The following is a 13,765-nucleotide window of genomic DNA, read 5'->3' as shown; positions in this document are numbered from 1 at the left end:
TACGAAATATTTGATTCCACATGCTCCCCACCCTATTAAGGAATTTAGGGTGCGGCAGATAAAGACCTGGCAATAATTCAAATCGTTGGGTGCGATAAATCATCCCCTATAAAGTTGGGCAATTGGTATATTATGACGTAATAAGCAAATGACGCATGATGTATGAAGAGAGTTGATATCTCATTAAGCCTTTTCATCGCAATCCTTGTATTGTCTTCCAATATATCATTTAAGATTATAGTCCTAAGAAGCAGAACAAATGTAATCGTGAGTAATCGTGATTACTTTTGCAATGTAATCGTAATCGTAATCGACTACTTCCTGATTTTGCTGTAATCGTAATCGTAATCGTAATCGCGTGATTCGGAAGTAATCGTAATCGCAATCGATTACATTCATGAAGTAATCACCCCATGTCTGGTTGGTAGTTTCACATATGATTGTCAAAAATTTATTCATTCTCAGCTCACGTGATCAGATTAACCCGTAGAACTGATGGAGGATGTTTTCGAAAATATTGGGTACAATATTAATGATGATGCATCTTGCGGTTCTTATTAATCACGTAGTTGCATGTTGTTATTTCTTGGCCTCCCACCAGGATTGTTTGTATTGTTATTATTATTATTTTTATGACACATCAATAACTGTGGTGATAATCGCCTGTTTAGAATTTGTGCGCCACGACAGTGCATTTCCTAAGGTTTAGTATTTTTGCTTTGGGTAATGAGGACGAATTTCGCTTGCACCCGCACTCCCATTCTTCATTCTCTCTCGCTAACGTGCGTCCACTTTCAGGACTCTGCTGCTGATTGTTTGAAGCTCGGTTAACTCTTCTTCTGGGCTTTTCAAGACGCTACGTTAACAGGGGGTTGGCGACGAGGAGCCTAGATAAACCTCCGACACATAGAAACATGGCAGAGCCGAGACTAGAACCAACAACAATTGGTTGCATAATGACGGCCGCCAACACACGCTAATTTAAATATGTGTAGAAGGTCGCAAAATTATGGTTATGCGACTGAATGAGGCCGTACGTCCGCAGGTTGAGCACCCCTTGCCTAGCCGAAATATGGATGGACATTTGAGCAAGGCCGCAACGTATAGTAAACAGACATGGGGTGATTACCTTATGAATGTAATCGATTGCGATTACGATTACTTCGGAATCACGCGATTACGATTACGATTACGATTACAGCAAAATCAGGAAGTAGTCGATTACGATTACGATTACATTGAAAAAGTAATCACGATTACTCACGATTACATTTGTTTAGCTTAGGACTATAATCTTAAATGATATATGGGAAGACAATACAAGGACTGCGATGAAAAGGCTTAATGAGATATCAACTTTCTTCATCATGCGTCATTTGCTTATTACGTCATAATATATCAATTGCCCAACTTTATAGTGGATGATTTATCGCATCCAACGATTTGCATTGTTGCCAGGTCTTTACATGCCGCGCCCAAAATTCCTTAATAGAGTGGGTGCGTGCTCGAAGGGGACTCAAAAGTATTTCGTAAACCAACATATATTATAGAGCATTTTCGAGAATTTAATTAATTCTTGTAAATGTTTTTCGAGCTTTGCGATTCAAATATCTCTAGTACAGGGGTCACCAACGCGGACCAAATGAGTCGCCCGCGGTCGCTGTAGTAGTGGTGGCTTTTGGGGTGGGCAAGGTGGGAGTCGCCAGGGGGGCTGGCCGAAGGGCTCCCCTATTTGAGTTATGCGCTTTTTTCAAGGATAATAACGAATAAACATGGAAATCCGTGTAAGGCAAGAATAGGATTCAGTATAGATGTGTCAATCATCATCAAATCTTGCATTTGTTAGAAAAGTACCATATCCCGATAATCATCACGTCTCTGCATGCGGTAGAATTACTTAGTTTTAATGTCGTGTATCTTTGCACACATGAAAAAATAGACATGGCTGAATCCAGCACCTGGCCAAACCTTGATAGATAGATAATAATAACAGATGCGAAAGAGGGGTCTGGGGGGCGAAGCCCCCCATAAGTTACGGAGAGATTCTTATAGGGGCCCCCGGTAAGTCTCGCCCAGCCCCCCCCCCCCCCCCCCCCCCCCGTTCGTATGGCCACCACTGCGCTGTAGCAAATATCCAAATGAGGGATTTGATAGTTGAAGCTCGTTTCATATGAGCAGCAGTTGAACATGGCTCGGCCGACGCCAAGGAACATACGAACGCAGTCGCTCGGGGCATTGCTTGTCTTCGCCCACGCGGCGGCTCAACGGGAATCTATATAGTTAATATTCCCGAGTCTAGACGCGGAGATCGGCGCTTCTGCGCGCACTGCAGCAACGCAACTGAGCTTGGAGGAGCTGGTGTGAGTCCCTGCGAGTGAGCGTTTTTTTTCTTGGTAAGGGGCGGAAACCCGGCCCAGTGCTCTGATTGTATTACTCTAAGTGAAGAAATCCAACTGAACATGGATAAACGATGGGAGTACGAGGTAACCCGTCGGTCGTCGCAATAATCAGTACACACTACACAAGAAGTAGTTTTTTTTTTTCAAAACAGTTGATGATCCCTGCTCCAGTAGATAGCTGGGTTTGAAATGCATACCTCCTTCCCCTCAAGAAAAAACATACATATGCTATATTTTATGGGAACAGGCATTTCGTAGCCGTTCATTACCGCGCCACGATTCCACAACACACCAAAACACATACGCAGTTTCGGCCAACACGCAACTCCACGGTATGTGATACCAAAGAAATACCTTGGCCGAAACTTAGGGTATTCGTCCATTGTCAATAGCCGCGCTGAGTGGGCGGGACTAATAACTCCTGTCCTTCCAATCTGGGCCCGCAATGCAAATGTCACCCGGCGCATCCACAAAAGAATAAAGCCATGACAATTTGTGTGTGCGTCTCACAAAAGATATTCTTTTAGTCTGCTACGTTTTGGCGAGTACAATATCTTGTGATTATACAACGGACTGGAGGTCGCGAATTAACAACATACAGTAATTATAACAACATACCAGATGCTATGAATATGAATTACGTGCCCCAGCTTTACAGGTAAATCTGACACTCGGGGCTCAGAGAGGTTATAAATGAATAGTAATATAATGCAATTACCAATATTATTGACGAAATATTCACTTTTGAAAATTGACCAACGGTTGGACAGGGGAATTGCTGTTTTGGCTGAATTGCTGATTCTAGCTACAACCCACGCTAACATGTCAGGCTATATAAGCGGATGGTTATGGCGGCAGGTTCAAATGCTAAGTAACGAACTGTGAAATAACGATTGACGCCCGTTTCAAGTAGTTATGAGAATAAGATATGGTTAACATAAAAATTCTGCCTTCAACTTAATACGTATACAGCGAGCTGCTGTTACGAGAAACGGCTAAGCTTGGCTCGGTTATGAGATATATCAGCAGCTGTTTGTTTGTAATGCTTCGTTGTGGAAACTGCAATGTCTTATTCGACGAGTACAAAATTCCGAATCTTCGTCAGGTGCACGTGCGTACGTAGGCCTCCTGCTCGCCAAGCAGCAATGGTAAACTGCGTTTAATTAAGCACAACCAAACATTAATACATAAGTTACTATTTGAAACTACAGGCAGAGTGGTGATCAATATCCTGCTGCGAGGTAGCGGCTTCTGTAGTGTATTGATAACCTGATGTACACCACGGGAGGTGTTCTTACAATCACACTACAATGTCCATCGCATGTCTGTTTACTATGTGTGGATACTTGTTACGCAATGACGAGCGGAGCTAATACTTCTGACGTAATAATGAGTCAGTGGCGTTTGAAAACAGACGTTTGTGCTAACGCTAACGTGGTATATTATCTCATTCTTGTTCACGAATATTCAGTTTATGTCATAGTCCTTGTATAAATAAAAAGTAATCGTTCTTTCACAAACAAATCGATTAGATATGGGAAGTAGTCGATTACGATTACGATTACTTCGGATTTTTTTCGAATGTAATCGATTGCGATTACGATTACTTCAAAATGCTGTAATCGTCGTAATCGATTACGATTACTAATCGCGATTACCCCATGTCTGATAGTAAATGATAAATACGAATAAGGGCTCGAGGTTACTGGACCACCATCTAACGCAGTGGTTCGCAAACTCGACCACGTGGCTGCGTAAGCATGTATTCTGCGCTATTCATAAGCTGGCCGCAGGAAGCACCGATTCAAAATGTCCGAGATTTAGCGATGGTTTCCTCGATAATCATCAGACAGATATCGCAAGCAGAACACATGCTAACTCCACCCTGCTCTACTCGTAAAGGAAGTAATAAGTCCATTACCAAGGATTGAATGATTATAAACATTTGCTTATGACATCACATTGTACGATATTACACATCCAGTCAATCTGTTTTGAAGCATAAACTGGCGTATTTTTGTGATAGCTATAGTCATCGTATCATCAGTTCATCATAATGTGGATCTGGTACACCCCTGTACACCCCATCCTAGTGGTACACCCTTTGAAAATTCTGGTACACCCTAGGGTGTACGACAACCTCGGTTGAAGAGCACTGATATAGGCTACACCAGTGGTTCTCAAACTGAAAAATCTTTCCGCGCTTGGAGCGATTTACCTCCATTTTATAGTTATTGCCCTGTGTATAGAGGGGCGGGGCGTGTCTAAAAAAGTTTGAGAACCGCTGGGCTAAACTAAATGGATGAACAGCAAATAAACTCTTCTGAAACCTGTGATGAACCATTTCCTACACCGTGGTCAGAGTTTTTTTAATATCTGACCAATAGTGAGGCTTGCTGCAACAATTGCAAAAAGAAATTCATGTTTTCAACCAAGGCTTCATCAAATTTGACCACCTATTTCTAGAGATGTTATCCCAATCTTACCTCCAATCTTAGCCAAATATATTGGGGCCGGAAACTTTTCGCACCCTTATCTTTGCAATTTGTAGTCATCAGGAGAGACTATTATCAACCAAAAGTTTTTTCTGTGTTTGTATTTTTCAGTACTCGTGCTTAGTCATAGTTCGAATACGTTCGAGTTTTTTTTAATTAAAGAGTATTCTAGTTATCATGAATGAAACATTCATAGCTTGAGATTGTTGCTAATGACGTTGCTACGGTTGCAAAAGAGCACCTCTCTACCGAATCAACAACTCAGGAGTGGGCAATCTACGGCCGTCGACACGTAATTCAATTAATATGTGTTGGCGGCCGTTGATATATAAATTGAAACTACAAATTCACTCCGGAATTTTTGAGAGATTTCAATTATTCTTGAAAATATCTTGGCGCTTCTCGCGATTCAATGCATCGTCGTTTTTCGATTTCAATAAAGTAGCGCCCTTTGCAATCTGAGCCGGAATCGGAATCATGTGCTCGTTGCGAGAAATATTTGTTTTTGGTATATTTAGGCGATTCCAATATGTTTCCACTATACCAGTGGTTGTCAAACTGAGGGGAGCCCTCCCCCCCCCCTTGTGTTCGCAGAAGCATCTAAAGGGGACGCGAAGCTGCAGTCAACAGAAATTTTTGGCGCGCGATTTACCTCCGATTCAAAGGCATTGCTCTGTATATAGTCCGAATTTTATATTCAAGAATTCTCTAGTCAACAGTCGTAACTTTCCATGCCACCAAGCTATCGATGGGATTGCTAGTAATCTGGTTGCATTTTGTGATATGACGATTAGGGTGGCGAAAAATTTTTCACTAGCATAAAGGGGGGGGGGGGCATGTCTAAAAAAGTTTGAGAACCACTGTACTATACCGACAATTCTGATGAAGGGTCGAGAAACAACAGCATGCTACAAAGTGACTAACAACAGTTGGCCCACCCAAAGATGCATTTATCCTTTATAACTTGCCCTAAATTTTCGAAAGCACCCCCTCTATCAACTCTACCGGTGACGAAATCCACCCAATGACGGAATTCATTAGTGAATCTAAAAAATGCTCACGCTCCATACTCCATACCATTCATGGTCCCGCTAACTAGTCAGAGCATTACCACTCGCGATTTCGGTGTGTATAATAGGCCGATATGAAAAGTAGAATAGTCCGGATTTCACTGGAAATGGACATGGACAGTTTAACATATTTTGCGTCCAGTTTGTTCATTACGGCTACGAACTGGAATGCGGCCGTAGGCTACATAAGTAATCGAAATGCCACCGTGATTAGCAAAAAGGTTGCCCACCCCTGAATTACATGTTTAGCAGTAATTGTAATTGTAATTAATTACATGCTTCAGAGTAATTGTAATTGTAATTGTAATTTGATATTTTTAGCAAGGAGTAATTGTAATTGTAATGTAATTGAAACATGCAAGGAAGTAATTGTAATTGTAATTGTAATTGAGATGAAATAATGTAATTGATCCAACTCTGCTACAAACCCATTAGGAATCAAATATATTTAAACACTGGACGCTTTTCCATAAGCGCCTGTACTAAATCGTCCAGCTTACTACCCACAATGCAACTGCTTCTATTGATCACGCAAATTTGCTTAGCGGGAGATAGCAGTAGTTCGGGGCTTGAAAAAAATCGATTTCAAATTCGTAATCAGCGTATGAAAATTGACTTAACAGTCACCATTTTGGCTAGAAAGCAAAAATCATGTCGACCAGTGTAATCCGTGAACAAGTAATAGTGCAATATGATCTCAGGTTATTGATAGCAGCACTGTCGAGTTTTCACAGTCCCTGTGCAGTGTGCAACTGTGCATTGATACATCACAAGTATTAACTTTGCTCGTTGATGCGTAACGAATCATCCGCATGTAGTAAATAGATCTCAGGAGTTCAGGACACACACTCAACTCATACGCACGATCGTTTACGGTCTGTAGTCGAATTGTGACTGTTGTGGCGGTAAGTCGTGTGTAGTGGCATACGCAGAAGAGATTGGGGTTAGAAATTGAAACGACTTTAATGCCACTTTTATCTTTACTATATAAAACAGTGGCTCCCAAACGTCTTCCGCTAATATAAATCTCTTGCGGCACACTGGGGCGAGAAAAGTTGCTTCAAAAGATGGATGAGTCTTTAGTACCCAACCAATGATGAGATGCAGATTGAGCTAAACGCAGCCTGGGACGCGCATGGCGGCTACATGATGTAACAAAATGCATGAGCATTGACAACAGGAAAATGTCTAGTAATTGCGCTAAATTTAAAAATGAGGGCCCTCTATCACATATTCCGAAATATGCTGATTACTACTTTTGCGTCGAGAGATCATGCATGGAGACGTGGAGAGGTCATCTACTTTCCTAATCGTTGGATATCATTTATTTTCTAATCGCTGGATACCATCTATTTCCTAATCGCTAATCCATGAATTGGTAGTAAATCCAAATTTATTCACTAGACTTTTTGGCCTTTTCATTCGCGTTTCATGGGTCACTCGGTCTGCGGACCCCCGAAGGATTGACGGCTTATAAAGTAATAATTCTGCTTAACACACTTGTTTTTTCAGTTCATACTAACTCCTGTCAATTCTCGTAGACTTTTTGCCAAAAAATGTTATAAAAATCAATGTTTTCAAAAAGCCTTGTTTTTAGCATTTTTAAAATGATATTTTTGGCAGTTTTGGCATTTAGTTCCCGAAATGCCAAAAATAACACGGCCTGCATGAGTGTGTCGCTCAAGTGATACCGTTGTTCGGGATTGAGCTCGGGGAATATGCGATACGCCAATTGCAACTAAGCAATACTTCTACGCCATTCTAGAACGCGCTTGCCTGTATATTGTTTTTCTTTTAGTTTGGTCTCGTACGCGTGAGCGATAGCAGTATCATTTAGTAGCGCAATCTTTCCTGGTGGTGGCGAAAGAACATGGCTTACCAAAGTCATTATTAAAAATGGGCTCGCTAGAAGCTAGCCGGCGAGAAACTAACGAATAGTCTTCTCCGCGTGGCATGAACAATTAAACATTGCCTAAGTTGCAGCCTACTGTTCCGTCCATCATTGTACAATTACATTCTGTGAATTTTCGAAGTCATCGCTTCCATCAGATTCACAGGTAAATTTGATGACGTATGCCGAGAGAGGAAAAGCATATATAGCAGAATACGCCAGGACAGGCACCAATACTATTTAGTGAGTTATCTGTTCTTGGTAAGGATCGAAAACCAGGCCCAGTGCTCTGGATGTTTAAGAGAATAGATCCAACCTAGCACGCATAACTGGTTGGAGCAACTGCTAGCCCTTCGCATAATCAGTACCCAAGAAGTAGCTCTTGGTTTGGTGACACCTGACCTAGACCGTCAAGGCGTAAGCTTATATTACCTTGCAAGTCCTCGTCAGAATTGTTGGCAAAGCGACGTAATATATTGATTTTATCGAATTATTATAGCATTTGATTGTTTCTGTTGATATATTTGATGATTCAAAAAAAGTTAGCATGTATTGGAGCATTGTGGCATTATATGGCTTGAGTCGTCGCTAGTTATAGTGTACATTAATATATCACAGTACGGGCATGCCGAAGCGATTTGGTCTGAGATTTTGCTCCTGGTGGATTTAAGCATGTCGAAAACGTAAATTGAGCAATTGTTTTGCTAAGTAGAATGGTTGATGACTTGAAAATTTTAAAATTATTGAGTGAATTTTGTCAAGAATATTAGTCAATCAAAACCAATAATCGTCAGACTATATTTTCATCTGAACAAGACGCACACACCACGTACAATGCGATAAGATACAATACGATGTAATGAACAGATAGGAGGATGCCGAACGACCAGTTGCAGTTGCAGATTCTGTCTCTTAAACTGACATCCACCTCGGCCTATAGTGCCTGAAGTCACGGTTCCTTTTTCGATGTTAGTCTCTATTCCGCGGCTCTTTCTTGCTCTCTCCATTCTTTGTGGGTGCGCTCTTTCATCTGGTCGTTTTCTGTTTTTTTTTGTCGCCGTAAGAACAGCGACGCGGGTGAAGAGGAGCCCAGCATAACCTCCGACGCGGAATCGAACCCGGCCTGCCTCTGCGGTATGGGCTATCGTCCATTACTAACACTTTTCAATCCTTCCTCCGCCACGTGGTCTGATTTACCGGATTTACTGGTATAGAGCTGAGGGAAGTATTTAGGGCACATAATCAATAATAATTATCCATCTTTGGCCGACGAATTTGTCAACACACTTCGCGGAGTAACATGTTGACTGAAACATCATGTCTTGGTATGTGGTAATGACCGGCGCCAAAATGTCTATTAGGAATACTTATTTTGTTGTGGGGGAGGGTAGGCCTGCTCAAAATGAAATCAAGACGTCTAGTGACATTAAATCGCGGGAAGTGCAAAGAAGATATTCTAATTAAATACATCTCCCACGAAATATAATTTATGTTGATTCGCGCAATAATTGTTTGCCCTATTGGGCTGTGGTTCCCCAATTGGGGGTTTGGGGGCCGGCGGTTATGGCCCTGTGCGATCACGTTCATTCATACTGAATTTGTTCTTCTAATTTGTCAAGCACATGATTTGGATTAAAATGTTGTGTTTGATTTATACCGCGGTGATAATTCTGAGGTAGGTTCTGTTTTCTTTACCTACTACCTACTACTATGTACTTACCAACTACTACTACTAGCGAATAAGCAACGTTTATTGGAGGTCGGACGATAGGGATCTTTGAAATGGGTGGTTTTGTCTCATCGCCGGTGACTAACAAACGAAGTGCAGCCTTCTGCCTAAATATAGAATACCAAACATGTAACCTATTAATTTACATCTTAATATAGTGTGTGTTTGGAATACCTTGCTGTCAATGAAGGGCATTTTATGTAGCTTCATTTGTCCGAAAATAGTTCACAAGTGTTTGGTGTGAGGAGAAATCACTTTGACTCGAAAAAGAGTTCGCGTGGTTGCGTTCCGCAAGTGATAAACTATGCCTGAACACTTCCTGAATAAGCCTTGTTCCTCTCCCGAATGCAGCCGTAAAACGAATTCGTCTCCATAAATTTGTTTGAAATTGACAACTTTTACGAGAGATCTGCCAGTCATTATTACCAACAGTATTCTATAAATATTTCAAATGTAGCGAAAGCGACGTCAATCAAATTACGTTCTTTAGTACATCTGCATTAGCACAGGCGGAGACAAAACTTGATTCGGGATACAATGACTTATTTAAGATAAAAGTCAAAACAAACAAATTTCCATGTAGGTTATTGCTAAATGAATATAGTTGATTACTTTGTAGAGTGGATATCAGGCGATGCAGATAACGTATAACGTATATACTCGTTCTAATAAAGTTATATGCGTTTGTAAGTGGACGTCATATAAGGTTGGAAAGCTAGCGATGTCTGACTGGAAAAGTACTATAGGAAAGGTTCAGAATCTAAAACGATGCTAATTTCACAATGCTGCTAACTATATACAACTGGAAATTGTATCTTCAATAGAGCGAGCTAGCTAGCTAGCTTTTGGGAAACATATAACAAGGGTGAGTGCATGAATATAGAATATCTAAGGCCTACCAATGTAACTTTTCAAGTCGGTCACAACTACGAATTTCTGATCTAATAAGGATGTTACTCTTTCTCTTCCTGGAGACATTTACGGAGTCTAATTTGGAGTCAAGGAGTAGTACCTTGGTCCAAATAAAGTACTCTGTCTGTCCTTTACTGGTAGGCCTTCGCGTGGCTCAGATTAGTGATTCTTTTTCGAGTACCAAATTATTGGAACTGAATTGAATATCATTAATCAAATATAGTAGAACAGGGGCCGGGAATCTATGGCTCTTTTGGTGATCTAATATGGCTCTTTGATAAAATCCTAATTTGCCACTTAATTCACATCTTATTTATCCATATTTCTGAATTTCATTGTAAATTTACAAAACGACCGGAAATATTATGCTTGTGGTAGCTGAGACAACGTCTTTGTGCGGTCAAAAAGTGGCATATCCAAGGCTTTTGGGGTCTCGGAACCCTCCTTTACAAAGTCTCAAAAGTTATTTCGGCTTGTAATCGCACATTGACCACTGACCAGTCCAATGTGATCGATTTTTTCTATAATGGTGAAAACAACTTCTCGTTATTTCTGGACATGCATCAGCCAAGTCTAATCCGTCGAGCTCGACGTAAAATTCGCATAGTTAAAGACACATAGTTGATATCGTACATGTCACCATGGGTACAATATTTTACGCCCCTGTACGCAACATAGAACGACTTGAAATCTTGAATTTCACGATGCGTTGAATATTCAGAGAGAAAAGCGAACTTAGCGACGCCTTTATGACGATGTAGTTTCTCAAACCCACAATCTCTTCCTGGTCATCGGCGAGAAATGAACTGCCTTGGAAGTGACATTCGTAATTCCAAATTAAACTTACAAATATAGTCATCCAAAATCCCGATTGTTCGGTAGCTTGCTCGTAACGCCGCTAAAATGCAAGCTAGTAGTGCAACCTTATGTTACTGCCGAAGCCTTTGAGAATTGAGTCATGGTAAAGTTAACCAAGTGATATCGGTTAACGATGGTCCCCGCCGCTGAAGTTTTTGTAAGGCTTTGGAGTAGGGCTGGGCAAAATCGAGTACTTGAGTGATTCGATTCTGAATCACGGATTATCGTTCGAGTCGAGTCGAGTATTCGAGTATCACTCATTATGACGTCACAACAAAATATATAATGTCATAGTTCAAATATGTGCCTTTTATGCCACCACAAAGAAAATAATGCCTGCTATCCGTCACATTAAAGATACTTCAGTATTTTTTCGACAATACCGATTTCATTGCACTTCTTGACAATGTTATGGGATGATCATGACTTCGGAAATGTGTTATTTCCAGTAACGTTCGTAGCTTTGTACTAAGTCTCGTATGCTGCGACACGACCAATCAAGGTTTCAGGGCTCGTCAGTGGAAAATAGTATCAGAACTATAATTCTCGTTAGTAAATTAAATTTCCGTTGCGAGGAGCGTATAATTTCAGTACTCGAAAATATCGTCTTTTACTACTCGACTCGAATCATGTAAAATAATACTCGATTCAGATTCGAGTACTCGAATCATCGTGCCCAGCCCTACTTTGGAGCAACTGATTGAACAGCGCGTCACTGCCAGTAAGAGCAATTGAGGTATAGCTACCATCGCGCGTGCTGCACGTATTCATTGGAAAGCCGTGTTACTGAAGAATATGCAATTAATTCGCACGTTGTTGGTTTTGCTTTAAAATATGTTTTTAAGTTTTGAAAATTATGATAATTATGGCTCTAACGGAAAGAAAATAAAAATATGTCGCTTACAAAAGGTTTCCGAACCCTGTAGCTACGCTGAAGTGTAACATGCTCATTTGCTCAACTGCCGTTTTTCACTGTGTCGGAGGCTCAAATGTTACGCAGCCAGTTTGATTAGTGGGGACATTGTAACATCATATCAGTGTTTACGCAGAAAATATGGCGAACACGACGAATCCCATTTATACTTAATTTTGATTTTGTGCCTCGGTGAAGTCACTGATCTTGAGAATTACAATTGAAAATTTAGGGTCAATATGGCTCTTTTCTCGAAAAAGATTCCAGACCCCTGTATAGTAGAACCTCAGCTATAGCGATATTTAAAGTGGGTTCATCCTTTTATTTGAGCCTTGATAAGCCTATATAATTATATAATCGAAGAGCTTCTTGGAGGTACAGAACTTCAATATACAATTGAATAGTATATTCATATTGAAATGAACCCGAGTATTTTCAGCTGACACTCGTCAGGAGTAGTCGTACATTGAACGCTCTCTCATTCGAAATTTCATACTGGTGACGTCATATTTTGTGATACGATTGTTGATATACAAAGTTCTTTCCAATTCTCTACTAGTTGCTGACGATTACCCCTGACGAGTGTCAGCCGAAAATATTCGGGTTCGTTTCAATATGAATATACTATTCAATTATATAATCATTCATTATATTGTCTAGACTCTAGAGCCATAAAGCAAAGGAGGAAGAGGTAGTCAATCGATCACTTGAGGATATAAGTTATTACAGTGTAGTGCATTTGTTGGTCAATCGAATGACTTTAGCTGTACAACATGTGTAATTAGTAATTCATAGCAACTATATCATGGTAATTGGGCATATTTGTCATTAAAATAACTTGAATAGAAATGATCGATGTGAAGAGGTGTCGCTCAAATCAACTGCATTTGTGTAGGGTTATAATATTTTGAGATCCGAAAAAGAGAACACTTTTTAAAAACCCACAAATCTGTAATACCAGAAAAGAAAATGGTAATTTAAAAAGTTTTCGACCAACAATACCTGTGTTGACTAAAAAAAGGTCTTCACACAGCCTCGACCTCATTTTCACCCAATTTTTTTACGAAACTCTGAAGTTCGCTGCGTGGAGGTCGAGTTTTTAATGACGTTTGAATACTTTTTCTAGAAAGAGTGGACTAATTCCCAAAAAGAGGACATTTAGGCGTCCTCCGAGGACACTTTCAATTTATTGAAAAAAGCGGACAAATCCTCTTAAAAGAGGACGTATGATAACCCTACATTTATGTTACTCAATGATCTGTCTTACTCCGTGTTTCATACTGTCCAGTGCGCTGGCGAATATAGTTAGTTTTATGTACAATTGATCTCAAGTGTAACTGTGATTTGTTACAATAATTGCTATGTTTATAGCACAGTGTTTGGCCCAATAGAACTAGGACAACTATGTTTGGGAATGTTGGCAAAGCTGCGAATTCCCAAATACAAAACGAATAGCGTTAGGAGTTATCAAATCTCTCTTTGACCTAGTTTTTGAGTA

This window comes from Botryllus schlosseri, chromosome 13 (assembly GCF_051294905.1).
Source record: "Botryllus schlosseri isolate E-star chromosome 13, Bs_hap1, whole genome shotgun sequence".
In the NCBI taxonomy this organism is placed as follows: Eukaryota; Metazoa; Chordata; class Ascidiacea; order Stolidobranchia; family Styelidae; genus Botryllus; species Botryllus schlosseri.
The sequence above is the reverse complement of the archived record's forward strand: the minus strand, read 5'-3'. Positions refer to the sequence as shown.